Here is a 19,439-nt window from a genome sequence, read left to right as displayed (position 1 = left end):
ACCGCATCGCTGAGTGTGGCTGTCGCTGCTATCTCCCAGTAGCAGCGATAAAAGAAGAAACTTTACAAGTCGTAGCCCCTGTATGTTACTCCATTGTGGGTGGTATAGGCGGCGTGCGTCCTTGTGTTCGTGACTTCGTGTGAAGCGCGCACCAGAGGCTGTGCCGGCCTGCGCTGCTCCTCTCGCCTCGCAGTATTTGAATCATACAGTTTCCTGCAATATACTAGAGGGAGCTCTGGGCGCTGCAGTCGTTGACCCGCCGTGGGAATGATGGGAAGCATATGGATTTGTCTGATATTCGTGCTTGTGGATACAGACGTTCTTGTGGCTTTGTTTATTACGCTTTATATATGTCTTCATGATCGTACTGCCAATGCGTCGGTTCGGAATTGACCGCCTTTGGAATCCCCTGCTTACCAGTCAGAGCTTACAGGTTTCACTAAAAGGCCCCGCCTATTCCCCCCCCCCCATAAGAACACTAATTATACGCCGTTACGTGGAACCCAATTGTACTCAATTTCTGGGATCCTTGTACGCGACAGTGTTGGAGATGAGGACGAATAACCGATCTCTCCTTTCGTTTGCTCGCTGACTCGCAGGTAGGGACCAAGAAGCATGACGTTGGATACCGGCTGCAAGTGTCGGCAGTCCCAGCGGCGCACCAGATTGCGCACACCGACCAGTCTTATTCCCATGGACTCATCTTGAGGACGAGCGGTCGACTCTCCTAGCGCATCGAGGTGAGTATTCCGCCTGCTGCCCTTCCTCTGTCGACGCACTGTTGTCTTGCGAAATGTTTTTGTGAAGTCCGACGACATGTTCGACACAGTGCGAATCGAAATTTCCGAGAAGAGCCGGCCGCGCGCAGGCCGTGGCGCTCGCTGGACTGCCCAGGAACGCGCGCTCGGAAGCGTGAAGAGCGCGTGCTTCGCTTTGCATTTGCAGTGCGGAATGGGCTTGCGACTCGTGCCATGGGAGTTTGCCGGGCAGAAGTCCCGTCTGTACTGAAATGAAGGCATCAGAGCTACGTTGTCGTAAGCGTACATGTTACCAGCATAGCGTTACCATTCTACCATTACCGCTACCGCTTGCCACCGACTGAGCATGCACAGATGGCGAAAACGGCTTCGGCGATGGGGGCGCTCTAAAAAAATGGGGGGTGGGGGGGAGAAAGAAAAAAATCTTACATCGTTTGGGCCTTATCTGTGTACTTCCCCAAAAATAGTCGTCATCTATCTTGCCTACACATTTCCTTCTTTTTTTTTTAACTATACGCGTTCGCTATTTCCCTCTCAAGAACTCTTTCACGCTGGTGTACGCGCATGCCGTTGCTGTCCGAAAGAACCAGGCACGCAGGGTTAAACCAAGGAAAGACACTCAAGATGACAATAGGGAAATTTTAGAACCAAGTGAATTGGGGAACGCTGTGGGCATACAAAATGGGGTGAAAGAAAGTAGAAAATCTAAAGAGTGTATGAAAGAACACGAAAGGGTATACAAAGGAGTTTGGTTTTTGGTTACGCCGAGCTCCTTGGGGACTTCTCAAGCTATCTGTTCTTTGGTGACAAGATTCTTATACTGTAAGACTTGAACGCTAAGACTATACGCTAAAATACTCTGTGAGGTTACATTTGATTGCAAAGGTTCCCACCCGATTTTCTTTGCAGGCTTAGTCTACTTCACCAGGGCGCGTTTCTGAATTATAAGGCGTGCATGGACAGTACCCTCTCGAATTGATGAAACGGAAAATATCGCACCTAATGTTTCGTGAGGTTTCTTTTTTCTTTGTATGCATTAGTAAAAGCCAGTGCAAGAAGTGTTGCATACTTTGCTTGAATTCTATCTGTGAGCTATTTATTTCAGGTAGGGTGCTGCCGCTGCTTCGTAGCGACAGGCGTGGAGGTATTTGTCGAATGCCTTCGTTAACTTGCAGCGTGGCGCCTGCTCTTGCTGCTTCTTAGAAGGCCAACTTCAACGAAATTTCGCACGACGTAAGAAGCGTAGATTCAGATGGTTAAGGCTTAGAGCAACTTCCGTGCCAAATTCGGCGTTTGAAATACGAGTGGATGCCTCACGAAAGCCACGCAAGACTAGGAAGCTTTCAAAACAGAAACTATGGGAAAAAAAAGCGCAGTCCTTATTCTTTGACGGAAATCACGTAGTGCCTGGAAAATTGAGACCCAGCACGCTCCGTCGGCATAGGCTTCGAGATTAGGCTGCGTCCAAGGCGCGCTGTCAGTCTCGAAGACCACGGTATGAGATTTGCGTCGCGCCAAACCAGCAGCACGTGCGGTCTGCTTGAGTTCTGTTTCAAGTCTGTTAATACGAAACAATTACAACTGCCAGTCCTGCAGCTCTGCGAAGATTACTTCTATGATATTATGCGCGCAACACAGAATCTTACGAGATGCAGCTTTGAAGTGCTCAAAAGTGTTCGAACAAGGCATTCCGCTATAGAGCCAGCGTTTCGCAACAAGGGAACTTTTTCTCCGTCAGGACAGACAGGTTCATTTGTCGAAACGTTGGCCCTCGCGACATTCCTTATTCGACCACTGTTGGATCACTCGAATGATACATACTATACTTATTTATAACCGCTTTAGTCGAATTGGAATTTCTTTACAGTTGGCCTTTCAAATTCGGCACATTTACGTGCACGGCAAGGAACTAATGGTCGCAAAGTGGAAGTGAACTTTGTGGAAAAACTGCAAACGTACGCTCTCAAAAGAGAAGTCAGCTTTACTTGCCAGTGGCCCTCAGGGAGGGTGAGGGCATTAAACCTTGTTTGCACTTGCGACATTTATTGCACATTCGATAGGACATTTGGTGGGCGCTCTCGCAGCACCATAGGGGTCGTGTAAGGCCGCAACTACGGTGAACTAGTGGAGGTACCCGGCTCCATGGCAGCATGTAAATTAAAACCTGACTAATTGTCGTGGTTCTATGGCCCAATTACGACTGAAACAGAGCCTGAATTCTGTCCACTGCTTTATAGAGCTGGCGGATCGTTCGGAATGACTCTTCGGTGATGCCATTAAAAGTTCTCCGCGTCAAATAAAAGAAAGAAAAGCGGGGAGAACTGGTTGCCGCATACAGCAGACAAATTGCGCCCACACATAAGGACGTGACAATGTTGGCTCGGTGCACCAGTGGACCTTCGTTTCACTGTGTACGTATGTACGGACGGTTATCTACTCCACAGACGAAACCGGTGCCAAGTGACCGTAAATCACCGCTTACCCCGTAAAAGCGTTTTCCTTTCTACCGATCCACCGCCTAGCTCTTGGCTGTTATTTTATTTTTGTTTTTGCTCCTTGCCTTCTATCCTTGCGAGCAGCATCGGGGTCAACGCGGCGTCAAATCGCACTTTGTACCCGTTGCGGCCCCCTGCGCACGGCCTCATCAGCGCATTTGTCTTGCTTGCTTACGTTAACTTGTTTCCTCGCTTTCATGCGGTTTCTTGGCTCTGACGCTACCGCTCTGTTTCAAGCGGGGCCTTGGCTTCCAAGCAACGCTGCTCCTCGTTCACCCCTTATGTGGGGATAAAGAACAAGAAATAACGGGCTCCACGGATAAAAGGAACAACCACAAACTGGTCTCCTTAAAACCGAAATTTCAAACATATGTGCGTTCCCATTTTGCTGGTGTACGCGCTGCGACAGGCGGCGAACTCGGCCCTGTGGGCGGTGCACGGGGTCGACAGACGAGCGTGCGTAGCTTCGCGGTGCCAAGCCGAACGAACGAGCGCATTAGATCGCGTATTCTCCCTGTTCGGCGCGTGTTGTACGTCGCGTATCTTCGCCCGCCTTTTTGCTTGTCGTGCGGCGCCCGAAGAACGTTACACGACGCAGAGGAAGCAAAGAAAGCGCGCTGGCGGCCAGCTTTCTTTCCTCGGTTCTTTTTTTTTTTTTTTTTCTTGATCTAAAAGGAGCTCGCACTTGCTGTGTGTGCGCCAGGCTTGTTCGACCTGCCGTGGCCTTTTCCTCGCTGCCGGTCTCTCGTTCCGCGGAACAAGGCGTCCGACCCGATTCTGATGTCTTGTACCTTCCTTATCTGCGTCTCTAGTTTCTTCTTCTTGGTCCACGCTTGTTGGTCCTTGTACTTGCGTACGCGAGTCGCTGTACCCGAAACGAGCTTCGCGCGCGCGCGCTTACGGTTTTCTATACTTCTCCGTAAGGTCAGGGCGACGTGAAGTGCGCGCGTGGCGCTGGGACGAGGAGTGCGCGTTTCCAAGAACCTGAGAAGCCATCGCGATGTAGCCAATGCAGCGTCGAAAAGAGGGCTTCCATGCTGGCTGGATGCTGTCTTTGGCTTCCCCTGGCACCCGTATAACTCCCTCTTCGTCCGGGCAATGCCTCCTTTTTCCAGATCTTTCTGATCAGCTGTGTGTGCTCGCCGCTGATCGCGCTTTCGCGTGCGTCGTCGCCCGCCCCATCGGTCGTCTTGGTCTTTTTTTTTTTTTTTAACCGGCGAGAAAGACCTGCTGTGACGTCAGCGAAAGCGCGACGCGATCCACCGCGCTATGGGGGTCATGCAGGTGGCCTGGTTGTTTTTGTCGCGCGCTCTCCTTTTTGCATCAAAAGGCTTGTCCCTGGCGTTCGAGCGGTTTCGCCATTTTGGCACATTTTATCGAAGATCGGGTCCGGGGCATGATATGGTTCCACATAATTGTACGCGGCTTTACACCCTAAGCCCCGTTCGCATACGTGAACGCGAATGTAGAACGTTGAATTCGCTCTCGCTAATAATGTACAGCAGGGTGCCATCGTTTGCATATAAAGCGCGGCGTATGGCGATACCGTGTCGTTGTGCCGTGCGGCTAGACTGACGAGCAGTACAGTGCAGCGCGCGCGCGCGCGCACGCACGCACGCACGCACGCACGCACGCACGCACGCACGCACGCACGCACGCACATGCAACACACACGCGCACAACAGATAGATAGATAGATAGATAGATAGATAGATAGATAGATAGATAGATAGATAGATAGATAGATAGATAGATAGATAGATAGATAGACAGACAGACAGACAGACAGACAGACAGACAGACAGACAGACAGACAGACAGACAGGCAGACAGGCAGACAGACAGACAGACAGACAGACAGATAGATAGATAGATAGATAGATAGATAGATAGATAGATAGAGAGAGAGAGAGAGAGAGAGAGAGAGAGAGAGAGAGAGAGAGAGAGAGAGAGAGAGAGAGAGAGAGACCTATACAAACGTCGTTTGTGACGTGTAAACCAGCGCCACGACACAAGTGCCTCATCTTGAAACACATCCACGCTGACTTCACAGCTGTTCTTCATGCTTTCCCTCTCCGCACCTCAGCTATGCTAGATACCCTTCGGTGCATTAACTCTGCGAGATACTGAGGCCAAAACCAGTGAATGTGGCATAGAACACATAGGCCCGCATGCGGCTGTTTTGCTTCAGCATTATCAGGGTCCATACACGCGTTTCATTGCCCTGCCTCCAGTATCGGCTTGCATTACGAACCACATTAAAACGAGTGCCAGGGCACCTATTGTGGACTGGTGTCACAATCGTTCGACCAACTCACTACATTTGATGACAGTCTCCAGTATTGGTCCACTTTACCATTACCCTGTCTCCGGGATTAGCCTAGTTTAGTGTGCGAGACGCACGACGACAGGACAAACCCCGCGAGGGTGATCAAAGAAATCTTCGCTTTAAATGTATAGAGAGTTACGGGGACTAAGGAGGGGATTCTGAGTTTGGCTGGAAGAAAAGGCCTTGATTTAACTTGAGCCGCGGGAAAAACCGATATTTACATTTACAATGTACTTTTTCAAGTTCCTGCGGATACCTCCTTGTGGGAGCGACCGCCAGAAGGTGTGTGCACCCCTTTACGACATGTGCGGTGTACTGCTTCAAGTGTACCCCTAAAAGAAGTGCACCTCTTCAAGACAGTTCCCAGGCAGCTGAGTGCGTGAGAACTGCTATAATCACTGTGCTGGGACCGCCTATATTACGAGCGTCTGGCGCTATCTGACACTAGATATAGTCGCAGTTGTAGCTGTCGAGTGTGAGGACGGGAGTTCCTGCCAACCTGTAGAGAGCCACTGGACTGCTAGGGTTATAATACGAGTCCGGCTAGTATGGCGTGTGCACGCAGCAGTATGCGCATTCGCGAAAAGTGGCAGCGTACTATACACATACAGTATACGAGTGCATGCGTCTTTCAACGCCGCAGACCCTCATATAATGCACTTTGAGGCTAATGGATGTGGACGGGTCGGGTCAGAGCCCACGTACCGGTCGCCCGAACACGGACAAAGCTTTGCGGCGCGGCTGCGTTCGCGTGCGACGTATGACGCTTGCATAACTTAGAGGGGGCGCTTACGTGGTTGCGCAACCCGATGCGCACCCTTGTACCCTTCCCATACGCGCGGGACCGACCCGTCGTTCGTGTTTGGGAGCCGGCTCGATTCTTCCGCAACTAGTCCCGTGTTTTTCTTTGCTCGGGAGAATAAGTTTGGATCGGATTTTATGATTGTGGTTCTTCTTTTTTTTTTTTTTCGGCTGATGCTAGGCGCATAAAAGGGCCCGTCGCCGTCTCGCCCCGCGGGCCGCTCGTTCTTGGTCGGCTGCGTGCGCTTCTGAATAGCCCCTCGGGCGTGCCGGGCCCAGTTCGCTCCTCTGCACGTCTCCGCACACGGCCGCTCGCGAACACACTCCTCCATAGTTTGTCGTCTTTGTCGGATAGGAGAGCAAGAAGACAAAAAAAAGTGGATTGAAGCAGGAGGTGGTGTTCGTAGAGGAAGCAGGAGGTGCGGGTGTACGCAGCCCTTTGTTGCGCCAACGTATATGCAACGGTCGCGCGCGGTGTGCTGGCAGCGCGCGTCGCGTCGCATGTTCTTTCTTTCTTTCTTTCTTTCTTTCTTTCTTTCTTTCTTTCTTTCTTTCTTTCTTTCTTTCTTTCTTTCTTTCTTTCCTTCTTTCTTTCTTTCTTTCTTTCTTTCTTTCTCCCTCTCTTTCTTTCCTTCCTTCTTTAAAAAAAGTTTTAACTCGCTCCAATGCAGGAACCGGTGCGTTTCGGTTCGTTTTTCTGGTCACCCGTCTACCGCCTTGCGCGCGAAGAAAAGAAGAAAAGCTTGAAGATGCTGCCTACAAGCATCCTTGATTCGTGCTGCCATGCGCCTACTGGTGAAGAAGAGAGAGAGACTCGGATCAGCGACTCTCGAGCGTCCTTCTTTCGCAGAGTGACACCCGTGCGTCGGTTTGTTGTCGCATGGAGTCACTAAAATGTTGTCACGAGTCGAAGCTCTTCTGGGTCGGGCGCAGTGGCAGTGTATGTTATACGGCGGCTTGACTTAAAACGTCCGTGTCCAATGCACGAGCGGCAGTTACGTCGATGCCCACGCCGACTGCGTGATTGAAGATGTCACAATTGAGAATCGAAAGGTTTTTCTTTATCTTGTTTTCCTATGATGATTGACGGCTCACCTGGCTTGACCGTGCACGTCTTCTGTTTCCGAGTGCGTGTTTCACTTCTGAGATGCGCTGAATGTCTAATATCCTTTTTAAGTAAATAGAAAGAGCAAGAGAGATGAAGAGGAAAGGCAGGGAGCTTAACCAGATAACAGTCTCCGGTTTGCTACCCTGCACTGGAGATGGCAGATAGGGGTTAGAAAGAGGACAGAGAGGACAGGGCAAATTCATATTACTAGTATAAGGCAAGTTCTTATCCGCTCGACTCTTGTATTACTCTTTGTTTACTGAAACTGAAGCGCGCACCTTTTGGTCATATTTCGCCCTTGCTATCATCTTCGTACGTTGCTAGATACTGTAAATCTTACTATTCTAGTGTAACGGGCAAGCTTAAGCAGTGTATACCGCTCCCAACGCGTTCCGTCCCACTTCCCAGCGTCCATCCGTATCCTTCTTCGACATTCGTTTGAAGAATCTGTTCTGTTCTGCTCTGTCGTGCGTGGGTTACAGTGGAAAGATTGAGGTCTTGATAGTCCTTTGGCATTCCTTCCGTTTGCTGTGCAGCTGCATTTCGACAGGAGCGCACGTGAACGCTTTTTGTGGCTTTCTGTGGATGTCCCTGCGTGGCTTCGTCCTTTTTAGGGGGGGTGGGGGTGGCACAGGAATGCAATGGCTGCTCTTCATGCGGTGTTCTTTGTCTTCAACGCGCACAGCGCGGTATTTCTGCAGACACAGCCTGCTCGGCCGCTTCCTCGGTGCGTAAACGGTCGCGCGCTCCTTTGCCAGGCAGGTGTTCCCAACGCGCGAGCGCTGAGCTCTCTGCAGGCGCACTTCATGGCAGCGGCACACGTAACAACACCTCGGGCGCTGAGCTCTTTTATTCCGGCCTTGCCCCGGCGTTCTCTCCTCAGTGGCAGGCCGCCTGGCGTCTAATGGACGCATGCTCTTATCGCGGGTTGCAAATAACCCTCGTTCGCCTGTTATGCGACCCGCCGCGGCCTTCGCCGTCTTGCGCATGAGCCGTACGCGTCGCTGCGTCGGCGCGTATACGCGCGCACCGTTCTGCATCTCATATGTGCGCGGATCAGAGCTTGCGTTCTGGCTGTCGCCCGAGGCGACAGGCTCCGTAGCCCCGCGGTGACCCCGCCAGAGTTACTCCCCCGCATTACCCCCCCCCACACACACACACACACTTATTTCTTTCTCTCTTTGTGCATGCTTACGTGCACTAGGTTGTGTTTGCACGTGCGTGTGTGCGTGTGTGTGTGTGTGTGTGTGTGTGTGTGTGTGTGTGTGTGTGTGTGTGTGTGAGAGAGAGAGAGAGAGAGAGAGAGAGAGAGAGAGAGAGAGAGAGAGAGAGAGCGCCTGTGTGTGTTTGTGTGCGGGTGTTGCTGTGCTTGAGCGAGTGAGTGAATGTGTGTGCGCGCACGCGCTCCTTGCCCCACATATACGCGGCCCGGCCGTCTCGCTTGGGGTGTCGCATCCAAGGGGAAAGTGCCGTAATTGCGGCGTGAGCGCCGAGATCTCGCACTCTTTTGTAACGCCACTAGCGTTGGCTTACTTCCAGGCCCCGGCTCCGGCTGTGCTCCCTTCCTCGATGAAGTCCGCGAGGGGCTCGGCAGCTTGGAAGGAGTTTGGCCGGGAAACGCGTGCGGTGCTTGGGGCGTGGGACATGGGCGCTCGTGTTGTCTGACGTGCTCACGAGCGCATTTGCCTGTGTGCTGTATAATTGAAACGATTGCGAGCCAGCTGCCACCTTCCGCTCCGTTTTCACTGCTGGCGCCTTTGGGGCACCTGTTGGAAACGACAGCCGCGCAAATTTGACGGATAACTTGGCACTTGCCCCTTCTGTTTGCTGTGTGGTGTGCGGTTGCCCGATATTTGGCGTCCTTTTTGCGTCATCGCGTGTAATTACCGATCGGCATTCAGGGCTTTCTCGTTAATGTGTTTGGTATTTATAAGACACTCATAATTAGACGCATAATGTGTCCTGCCTTGAAGGCTTGGCGACAAGCTTGGAACAGTGGCGGCTTAATACTATATGCTATGAATACTGCGTGAACCATGACGCCATGGACCCTCTGCTGTACTGCATAGCTTCGTTTGCTGCCTATTTGCGCCCCTGAATAATGCAACCTCGTGAGAGGTTGCAATATATGTAATAGCCACATTGGTACTTAGCCTGCATAGAGCACTCGTTCCTTACATGAAAGGGTCCGCCTCGCACGTGACGCTACTTTGACGTGTCACATTGAGTTGAATCATTGAACAAATGATCGAGCTAATATTTTTATCGTAGAAACGGTTTTTCTCGATCTTTTCTGCAGACTCCCGGATGCAACTGATGTATGCCATTGCGGCATAGTGGAGTTTGACCTGCGTCAGGCCAAACGGATAGCCGTTTGTAACTAGGGTCTTTCGTTCTCGGATTTTATATATACACACACATATATACACACACACACACATATATATATATATATATATATATATATATATATATATATATATATATATATATATATATATATATATATATATATATATATATATATATATATACATAGTCATATAATGAGAAGCCAACAAACACAACTTCTCATTATATGACTAATAATTATCGGGTCCCTCGGTTAACCCCCGTTCTTCTCGTTTCTATATATATACATATATATATATATATATATATATATATATATATATATATATATATATTTGAAATTTGGGAGATAAAAACCGGGTGCTCTGTTTAGAGGAAAACCGGGGTTTTGTTGCCCGGCAATATAGTTAGGGATTTTTCTGGTTGAATTATAAAAACAAAAAAAGGAGGCAATGACCTTCTTTCAGGCACAAACGTTCTACTTAAACAAGCGAGATCACTCACGTCAACATGTAATGGAAAATTATGTGACGAATTCATCTCTTCAAATCTTCGTTGTCACGCATTATTTCGCATTAAAAAAGATCCACGTTAACAACAAACAGGCGCGGGTTTGGCGATCCGTTCTTTGCATTGTTCTCCGCACTTTTTTAACGCAAGAAGAAAGTACAAGGATCAGTCCACAAGGGCGTGCTTCGGATGAGGTGGGATGACTTTCCTTTTGATTAGATTATGCGGTTTTACGTGCCAAAACCACGATCTGTTTATGAGGCACGTCATAGCGGAGGGACTCGGGCAATTTGGACCACCTTGGGTTCTTTAACGTCATCTAAATCTAAACACACGGGTGTTTTCGCATTTCGCCCCCATCGATTTGCGGCTGCCGTGGCCGGGATTCGATCCCACGACCTCCTGCTTAGCAGCCCAACACCATAGCCAACAACACAACACAACACCATAGGGAATTTTCCCCCCCTTATGTTACAAGCGCTTGGTCACGTAAATATAACACATGCATTGGTAGCATTTCTATGTCTATCTTAAACCTGGCGGCCTTTTCGTCCTTGTCTGTTGTCCGGTTTTAATTGGGTCCCAATGCACTCTCTTACAACAAAAAAGCGGAATACCAACAATACAAATTAGTCACCATTCTTTGAACGTAAGCTTGCTAGATAAACATCGTCTCAACGTCACAGCTACCGCTCGCAATACACATCGTCAGTGTTGCGTTAATTTGCTTCCTACGAGATTACCGTTGTTTACATGATGCTACCTGCGATCAATGCGATGCAGTGTGCCATTTTCGTATTCACTTAAACTTGGCTATCAAAAAGAAAGAAAAACGAAAAAGCAAGGTTTTGTTCACTGAAGGCTGGGATGGCGCTGAATGTAATATACCGTACATTTCCTGCTTGATTGTTAAGCGAGAACGAGACATGTAATAATAATAATAATAATAATAATAATAATAATAATAATAATAATAATAATAATAATAATAATAATATATTCTCGCCCACTTGCTCTCAATGGATGGATAGTGTTGATTAGTTTTGTAACACTTCTACTACTTATTATCCTTTACAAAAGAGCGAAATTCGGGCAGAAATCGTGTGTAATCCGCTTCTCGAAAGTTTTTTTCGGGGTCCAAAAATAGAACCCGATGGTTCCTATAAACGAAGAACCCTATTTATAACCTGTTCGCCCTCTTCACGGGTAGTGGATGGTGTTGTATGCTATTACTACGCCTTATCTCACTTTGGCAGCAAAGTTCGGGTGTTATCTCGCGGTCTTTTTGAGATTGGTTCTTATCATCGAGGGATGAAGGCTGAGCCTGCGGTCGAGCGCACAGGCAGCTCGCAATGTCACTGCACTGGAACAGTGGCGCCGTCTGCTACGGCGAAAAAAAAAAAGGCAACACACGCCGCCTGGATACAGATGGCGCCACCGTACTGTTGCAAGGAAATCGCTGTCCTTTGAGCAGGCAGCACACGCCAGCATAGATACTCCCATCGCTCATGCATCAGCATTCGGACGCGTCCAGTCGTCTTTATAAATGTTTCCTGAATTTTTGACGCATCTTGCATGCTTGAGCTTGTCGTGGCTAAACTTTATGGCTAAATTATGTGTGTGACGACCCTGCATGCCTACGTCGGGAGCTATGGTTGCCTCGACGGCAAATAATTCCGAAGCAGTCTAGATTGCACCGCCATAGAAAACATATGGCTGTATTCCCAGTAGGACCTCCCAAACGAGGAAATCTTGGGTCTGGCCTAGTGGCTCAAACCACGCGGATGGGTTTCCACGTGCTAATACAGGTTTTAATGTCATATGCTTCCAAACCTATTTGTGCTACGTTCACTGTTTCTATGGCACTCAGCGGCCACAGCCTTGGCCGTAGCTTACTTCGGTTTAGAAATTTCGTTAGCGTGCCTTCGTTCTTTGTACCGACCGAGTGCTGCATGAAGAACGATCTCATAGATGTTCTAGATAGTAATCAATCAATCAATCAATCAATCAATCAATCAATCAATCAATCAATCAATCAATCAATCAATCAATCAATCAATCAATCAATCAATCAATCAATCAATTTGATTAGCCTCCCCAGGAACAACAGGCTGGTAGAATAATAATAATAATAATAATAATAATAATAATAATAATAATAATAATAATAATAATATGGTTAACCCCGCTCTCTCTCTACCATATGCCTTTCTTGTGACGCGGACATACTTAAAGCATCCAGTCAGGCTGTTAATTTCGCCATCCTCTGTCAAAGCGTTGCTGTCCCCTTCCACCCTCTTCAGTTACAGTTTGATCCAGAAGGTTTCTTTTCCGGCTGAGTTTTCGACAATAAGTGATGTGTGGGTACACGTAGCACATTTCCTTGCGCATTAAAAAAGCGGTCCAAAGGACTAGTCCTCTTCGTAAAAAGTACAGTAACGCTACATTGATCTTCTATTCGGATTATGGTTGAGTCCATGGTTCCAGTATATTTTATTCCGTCAACGCTATCTGTTCAAGTCGACTTCAAGCGCCACGCAAAATCTGTATTTTATCATCAGCGAAAAGGCAGTAGATGAATATAAGTTCTAGGATCTCGTTGGGGGGTGGGGGGTGGGGGGGGAGGATTTCAAAAGTGGCACGGGACACCTCCTATAATGCCGATATGAAGCCAACACGAAATTTCAATCATATTTTGGGCCTTCACTAAAGCTGTTTAATAATAATAATAATAAACGTACACATACTATCTTGCTGTGCGATTATGCTTCTGTAAGACACGCGGCTTTGCATGCTCGAACCCGTGAACTTAGCGCTGCAGCGCAACAATGATGATTTCCACTTCACAGTGAAAGGCTTTCAAAATGGCAACAGGCCGTTTGAAAGGAGTTAGATTCTCTAAAACGGCGAGAGGCTTCAGTGCATTGTTCGCGCACCGAAGGAGCCAAATTGTGTGGCAGCTCCTTCGAAGCGACCCTTTGTTACCATAGCGAGTCGGTGAGGATCGCACGATCTCATCAAACGCTCCCTGCGCTTATGCGCTTAATTTCTGGTGACCTAGTTGTTTACTGAAGCCTTTGAACTGCTTTGACTCGCCCAGATTACCGCCTCAGATCCCAAAACGGGCAGTAGGAGACTAGAAGGCGCTTTAGCGACGCGGGCCGTCATTGTGTGCCGTCCTTGCATCGACCTTTCATTTGTCTTGTCTGCCCATACAACATAACTAGTGCGTTGGCTTTGCTGAGTATTCTGAATCTGGAGCGGCGCACTTGCTTTTCTTCGTTTTCTTTTCCTTCCCATCGTCCTCCGTTCTCTCGGCCTGTGCTGCGTCTTTTGGGCGCGCTGGACTATTCGCGTTTTTACTGTCGACGCGCCAGACATCATTCTGGCGTAGCCGCAAGAATGTGGACTCTGCAAGCGTACGCAGAGGAAGGAGGGAAGCCGACGAAGCATAAGAAGTCGCCGGGAGTACAAGCGGTACGAGCTCCGGGACATTTGTCGCGCTTTCGCTGTCGCCAGCGCGGCGGCACAGTTTTCGCTCTTTTGTTCCGCGTGCGCTCTCTCTCTCTCTCTCTCTCTCTCTCTCTCTCGCTTGTCTCATCTTCTGCCCTTGTGTCTGTAACGTGAGCTGCTTCGTCGCGCTGGCATGTTCGAGATTTCGCGGCGAACGTGAAAGAACTTTCCTCTTCCTCGCTTTTTTTGGGGGAGACTTTCTTCTTTTCCTTCTTCGGCTTCTTTGCTTCCTTGGTTTTTATCTGACCCTGCTTTTGCGTTCGCCTGTCGCCAAGCGCGTCCGTCGCTGACACGCCGTTGCTGCAATGCTACTGTCGCTGTGCACTGCACTGGGACGCACACGAGTTCCTCAGTGCCATCGCATCCTGGAAGTGCTGGCGACAGTTTCGTGGTTCTTACAGACTAAATGACAACTACTAGCAACTAGGTCGTGGCCTCAGCCTTCCTTCTCCTTGCCGACCAGTATACCCGGCGGTGTTTGAACTTTTGTTTCAGAAACCTAAAGCACTGCTATTTATTTCCTGTAGGGACGTCTAAAGAAACAGAGTCCAATAGAGCTTCGTTCTCGGCTTAGTCTCTAATGTGCGACTGAACGCGAGTTCCTTTCTTAGAAGTTACTCAAATTTTATGCATCTCATACGCGTTTGATGGTCACCTGTTTCAGCCGGGAAAATTATATTATGAGTTAAGTAAGTAAAGAAAGAATGTTCACAAAGTTCGTGGTTTTAATTAATCATCCATTGAAGAAAAGTAAAGCAAGTAACAAAAGTGGCACCGGCCCCTCCTCGCCAGGTTTAGAGAAGCTAATACTGCTCTTCATCTTCCCCTACTGCCGAGACAAAGAAAGCACTCACGCGGTCGGCATCCTGTTCTTGAAGGAGGTTGTTTGCTCTTTTAATGTTCGACTGCCTTCCAAAGCGGAAAGTAAGTGTAGCTGCTTGATCTAGTGGCATTTGCCTAAGACTCAACTCGCGACTTCGTCTACGTCCGAGGTACACGCGAGTTATTTGCTTAGATAGGATGTCTCGGTTCCAGCACCGCGCTATTAAGGAGCCGTATACTTTCTGCGCGGTTATTGCACCCGGCTAAGTCAAGGTATTACCTATCACTTCGGGGGAGAGGACCGTTAACCTTCGAGCTTGTTTACCTCTATCAACAGCGGTAGACGTTCTTGTAAGCAGCGTTTCCATAGCACCGCGATTTACTATATAAGATTACCTGCCCCTCACGCGTGACCGACGTTATGCAGTTCTTTTATGTAACAGGCAAACGCCTTGTAACGAAGCGCTTGGAACCTCTGAACACCTTCGTTATACGGGTTACCTGGTATTAATAGTCGCACACCGCACCGCTCACAATAGAGCAAGATAAACGCGTTCAACAACAACAACAACAACAACAACAACAACAACAACAACAACAACTACTACTACTACTACTACTACTACTACTACTACTACTACTACTACTACTACTACTATTACTACTATTACTACTACTACTACTACTACTATTACTACTATTACTACTACTACTACTACCACTACCACTACCACCACTACTACTACTACTACAACTACTACAAAAATCGTTGCTTAACAAATGAATTCAAGATATACTTAATCAATAACGCTCGCTACTTTCTGCTCCACACTTCGTTCGTCGGAATGTGCGACTCCAGCCAAACTTATATGGCATCGAGGATTACTGCATTTTCCTTGCCTTTGTTGAGAGAGAGAGAGAGAGAGAGAGAAACAACTTTATTGACCAAGAGGTTCGGGCACGTAGGTCCCAGGGTCCCCGCACGACCCCACTGCGCTATACGTTTGTGAGTTCATGGAGTTCCATGACGTGGGCGGCCCGGTCAGTGGCGATCTTCTGCCTGGCCGGGTCCGTCGAGCGCAGAAGGGTCTCCCATTCCTCCCATGTAGTCAGGAGCTCCGGGCCCCGCGGGGGAGGGTCCGCCGGGCATTCAAGGAGAATGTGGGTAAGCGTAGCATGGGGGTGAGTGCATTGAGCACACGAGGGGGTGTATGCTCCCGGGCGGATGCGGGAGAGGAAATAGGGGGAGGGAAGGGTGCGGGTCTGGTGGCGGCGCCATAGTATTTGGTGATAGTTGCCAAGGGATTGGTGGGGCGGGGGGTATAGCTGACGTTCGGCGCGATATGCCTGGGTCAGCTCGCTGAAAGAGTGCATGCGCTCCCGGGAAGAGCTCGACTCCGATTCCGCCGCCGCCCGGTTGATGAGACCTCGGGCGTGGTCATTGGCGGCTTCGTTGCCGGGGTTCCCAGAGTGCGCAGGCACCCAGATCAGTTCCACCTGGCGGGGCGGGTTTGCGGAGGGCGAGCTGAGAATGCGGAAGGCGGTCTCGTGGACTCGTCCTCGTGCAAAATTTAGGAGTGCGGTTTTTGAGTCGGAAAGGACGTACCGAGCATTAGTGTGTGTAAGGGCAAGCGCGATCGCCGCTTCTTCCGAGGATTCCGGGGTGGATGCGCCAGGAAGGTGGAGAGTTGCGAAGGGTTGGAGAGTATTGTCGACGGCTACAGCTACCGCGTCGTCGCCCGTGCAGGCCGCATCCACCCATACGGCGTCAGCTTCGTTACCGTAGTATTTGTGTAGAGCTTTTGCGCGGGCTTTGCGGCGGGCCTAATGATAGGTGGCGTGGGTGTTCCGAGGGAGAGGTTTTACTGTGAGCTGAGTGTGTATGGGGCGGGGAACTGATAGGAGTGTAGGGTCGGCTGCTGGTATGTGAATTCGGAGAGCGTCTAGTATGTAACGTCCTGTGATAGATTGAGCTAAACGAGTGTATTGTGTTTGCCTGTGGGCCTCTATGAGTTCGTGTGTGGTGTTGTGGAGCCCAAGCTGGAGAAGTTTGGTGGTTTGCGTGTTAGGGGGGAGGTGTAGGGCCACCTTGTAGGCTTTGCGAAGCATAGCATCTAGGGTGGCGATTTCTTCTTGTCGAAGTCGAAGATATGGTATTGTGTAGAGGAAACGGCTAAGTATGAAGGCATGAATGAGACGACACAAATCGTGCTCCTTCATGCCATAGTGTTTGCCGGAAACTCTTCGGATGAGGTGCGACAGCGCTTCCGTCACCCGCTTGAGTTTCCGGATAGTGAAAGTGTTCCGGCCGTTGCTCTGGATGTGTAGGCCCAAGATCCGCAGTGTGTCGACCTCGGGGACGGAGTGTCCGGCCAGAGTAACGGTGATTGGGGCGGTGGGAAGAGTACGTGGTGAGGGACGCATGAAAATTATCTGAGACTTTTCCGGGGAACAGGATAGACCAATGCTTTGTGCGTGCTGTTGTGTGATGTTTGCAGCGGTTTGTAAGGTTTCCTCTATGTCACCATCACTGCCGTGGGTGGTCCACAGAGTGATGTCATCTGCATAGAGGGTGTGGTGAAGGTGAGGGATATCTTGAAGAGCATGGGCTAAGGGAATGAGTGTGGAATTGAAGAGAAAAGGGGAAAGGACAGAACCTTGCGGAGTACCCACTCCGCTGAGGGTGTACGGAGGGGACGCATGGGAGCCCATATGAACCTCGGCCGTGCGTCCCGAGAGGAACGCTTGTATGTACGCGTACATGCGGGCGCCTACATCGAGGGGGGAGAGAGCCGCCATGATCGCTTGGTGTTCTACGCGATCAAAGGCCTTGGACAAGTCCAGGGCCAAGACGGCTTTAGTATGAGCGGGGATGAGAGGGTCAAAGATGTCGTGCGTCAATTGAAGCATTGCATCTTGGGCGGAGAGACCTGGGCGGAAGCCCACCATGCTGTGCGGATATAGGTTGTGGTCATGCATATGCTGATTGAGTCTGTTTAAAGCAACATGCTCCAGAAGCTTCCCGAGACATGATGTGAGTGATATGGGGCGGAGGTTTGATATGGTTTGGGGTTTGTTCTGTTTCGCGATGAAGATAATTTTGGCATGGCGCCAGGACTGTGGCAGGGTGCCCTCTCTCCAGCATTGATTAAAATATTCTGTAATCTGTGTGATAGATTGATCGTCCAGGTTACGGAGCATAGAGTTTGTTATTCTGTCCTTTCCCGGTGCAGAGCTTGTGCGGATGTTTTGCAGGGCCATGCGGACCTCTTGTTCCGAAATATCGGTGTCAAGGGCCTCATTCGCGGCTCCTGTGTAGGGTGGTAGAGGGGGGGAGGTGCCGGGTGCCGTGTGTTCTGTCCGGAGTTGGTCCAGAAGGGTGTCGGGGGAGAGCGTGGAGTTGTGGATGAGGCGTGTGATGTGATGTTGTGATGCTGTGCGCGAGTGTGTGGGGTCAACAAGATGCCGTAGGAGTTGCCATGCGTTCTTGGTAGAGAGGTTGCCAGATATACTGTTGCACACTTGACCCCAGTTGGAACGGCACAGCTCCTCGGCGTGTGCAGCGATTTGTGTCTGTAGCGTGGCCAGTCTTCGTTTTAGCTTTCTGTTATGTTTTTGGCTTTTCCATCTCTCTAGGATGCTATGGTGTGCCTCCCAGAGGTGGGCTAGGCGCGTGTCCAGTGTTGGGGTGTCGGGTGACGTGGTAATGTGTTGTGTGTGCGCGGTTATATCGTTTAGGAGAGATGCGACCCACTGATCAATGTCTTGTATCGGGGTGTCTGGGTGTTCTTGTCGTGCGGACCAGATTGCATCCCATTTGATAAGATTGTGGGTGAGGAGTCGAGGGCTGTGTTGCGCGTGAGGTATTTGGATGGCTATCATGTAATGGTCGCTTCCGAGTGTGTGTTGCGTTCGTGACCACGAGATACCTTTGAGGCAACGGCTAAGTGTAAGGTCCGGACTAGTATCCATGGTTACACTGTTGCCAATTCGGGTTGGCGTGTGAAAGTTGTTATGTGTAGTAAGGCGCAGGTCTTGGACAGTAGTCCAAAGCCTGCGACCCCGTGCTGTGGTGTACCGATAACCCCAGTCTGTATGCTGAGAGTTAAGGTCGCCTCCTATGAGTAGGGGATTTCGGCCCGCGATGCTATGAATTTTATGGAGTAGAGTATCGAGAGTGGTCATAGCTTGGCGCGGGGTGTGGTATATGTTGGCAATAAAGATCGGAGGTGTATTACGTTTCGTGGGGATGATTTCAATGAGGACACACGGAGTGGTGGATGTGATTGTGTGTTCTTGGTAGGTAATAGTGCGATGTATCAGTGTGGATACCCGAGGGTTGGCGGTGGTGTCTGAGTGTACTGCGTGGTAACTGGGAAGTTTGGCTTGGTGTTGTGTGTCCTGCAACAAAAGGATCTTAGGTATGGCAGGGAGGGTAGGTATTAAGAGCTGCAGCGGCGCTTGCTTGCCCCGAAAGCCGCGGCAGTTCCATTGAATTAGTGATAGGTGGGTAGAATTATCCCGGCCCGCCATATTGGAGCGTGGGTGGGGCGAGGATAGGTTCTCGTTGTGGTAGTGGAATAGGAGGAGTAGGCAGGTGTAGGATGGAGGCAGGGGAAACCTCCTGTGAAGAGCTGGTGTTTGTCTCTAGCCTCTGAAGGCGCGTCTCAAATTGTGCAAAAGTACGTTCAAGAGTTAGGCTTAAGCGTGTGAAAAGTGTGTCCATCTGTTGCTCAAGGCGAGAAGATAGC

The 19,439-nt window shown here is 49.7% G+C and overlaps 1 protein-coding gene across 1 annotated transcript in view; it reads left to right on the top strand.

Annotated features, from left to right (window-relative positions):
• Positions 1–19,439, top strand: part of CdGAPr (GTPase-activating protein CdGAPr) — a 310,559-nt gene that overhangs the window by 86,397 nt on the left and 204,723 nt on the right. Inside the window, exon 2 of the mRNA XM_065427287.2 lies at positions 600–740. The gene's annotated coding sequence lies outside the window, so the exon portion shown is untranslated. The remainder of the gene's footprint in view (positions 1–599; positions 741–19,439) is intronic.

The sequence above is a fragment of the Dermacentor albipictus genome, chromosome 4 (genome assembly GCF_038994185.2).
Source record: "Dermacentor albipictus isolate Rhodes 1998 colony chromosome 4, USDA_Dalb.pri_finalv2, whole genome shotgun sequence".
NCBI lineage: Eukaryota > Metazoa > Arthropoda > Arachnida > Ixodida > Ixodidae > Dermacentor > Dermacentor albipictus.
The sequence above is the reverse complement of the archived record's forward strand: the minus strand, read 5'-3'. Positions and strand labels throughout refer to the sequence as shown.